General features: G+C 49.3%; 1 protein-coding gene across 1 annotated transcript in view; it reads right to left on the bottom strand.

Annotated features, from left to right (window-relative positions):
* DLG5 (discs large MAGUK scaffold protein 5) overlaps window positions 1–739 on the bottom strand; it is a 271,602-nt gene that overhangs the window by 34,277 nt on the left and 236,586 nt on the right. The window lies entirely within an intron of this gene.

The raw sequence follows: 739 nt of genomic DNA, 5'->3' as shown, positions 1-739 counted from the left end.
GGACAGTAACCACCAAATAATAGAATTCACCATAAGGTGCAGAGAGGGAAAGGTAACTAGTAGGGTGGAAGTGCTAGACTTTAGGAAGGCTGACTTCAGCGAGCTCAGGCGTTTAAGTCAATGACGCACTGCAGAATAAGAAATTTGGCAAGATGGGAACCTAGGAAGGGTGGCTGTGCCTCAAGGAAGCGATCCTTCGGGCACAGAGGGAGACAATCCCAATGTGGGGGAAAAGGGGCCAAGAGGCTTCCTTGGCTGACCAGAGAAATCCAGAGCAGCCTAAAGGCAAAAAGGGGGGCATATAAGCAGTGGAAACAGGGAGAGATTACTAAAGAGGAGTATACCTCCTCAGCTCGAAGTTGTAGGGAGGCAGTTAGAAAGGCCAAAGCTACCATGGAGCTGTGGATGGCATCCCAAGTTAAGGATAACAAAAAATTGTTTTTCAGACACATATGGAGTAAAAGGAAGGCCCAGGGTGGTATAGGACCACTACTGAATGGGCAAAAGCAAATGGTGACAGAGAGGGGGGACAAGGCTGAATTCCTCAACGAGTTCTTTGCCTCAGTGCTTCTAAACGAGGGGCAAGACAATTCTCACAATGAGATTGTAGAGAGACAACAGCTGGGCACCAGACTACCAAGCACTGACCTTGAGATGGTGCTGAGTCACTTGGAAGGACTGGACGCGTTTAAGTCAGCAAGCCCAGATGAGCTCCATCCGAGGGTACTGAAGGCACTGG

This window comes from Gavialis gangeticus, unplaced genomic scaffold (assembly GCF_001723915.1).
Source record: "Gavialis gangeticus isolate Ggan-Ray unplaced genomic scaffold, GavGan_comp1, whole genome shotgun sequence".
NCBI lineage: Eukaryota > Metazoa > Chordata > Crocodylia > Gavialidae > Gavialis > Gavialis gangeticus.
This window is presented reverse-complemented; position numbering and strand designations above follow the sequence as displayed.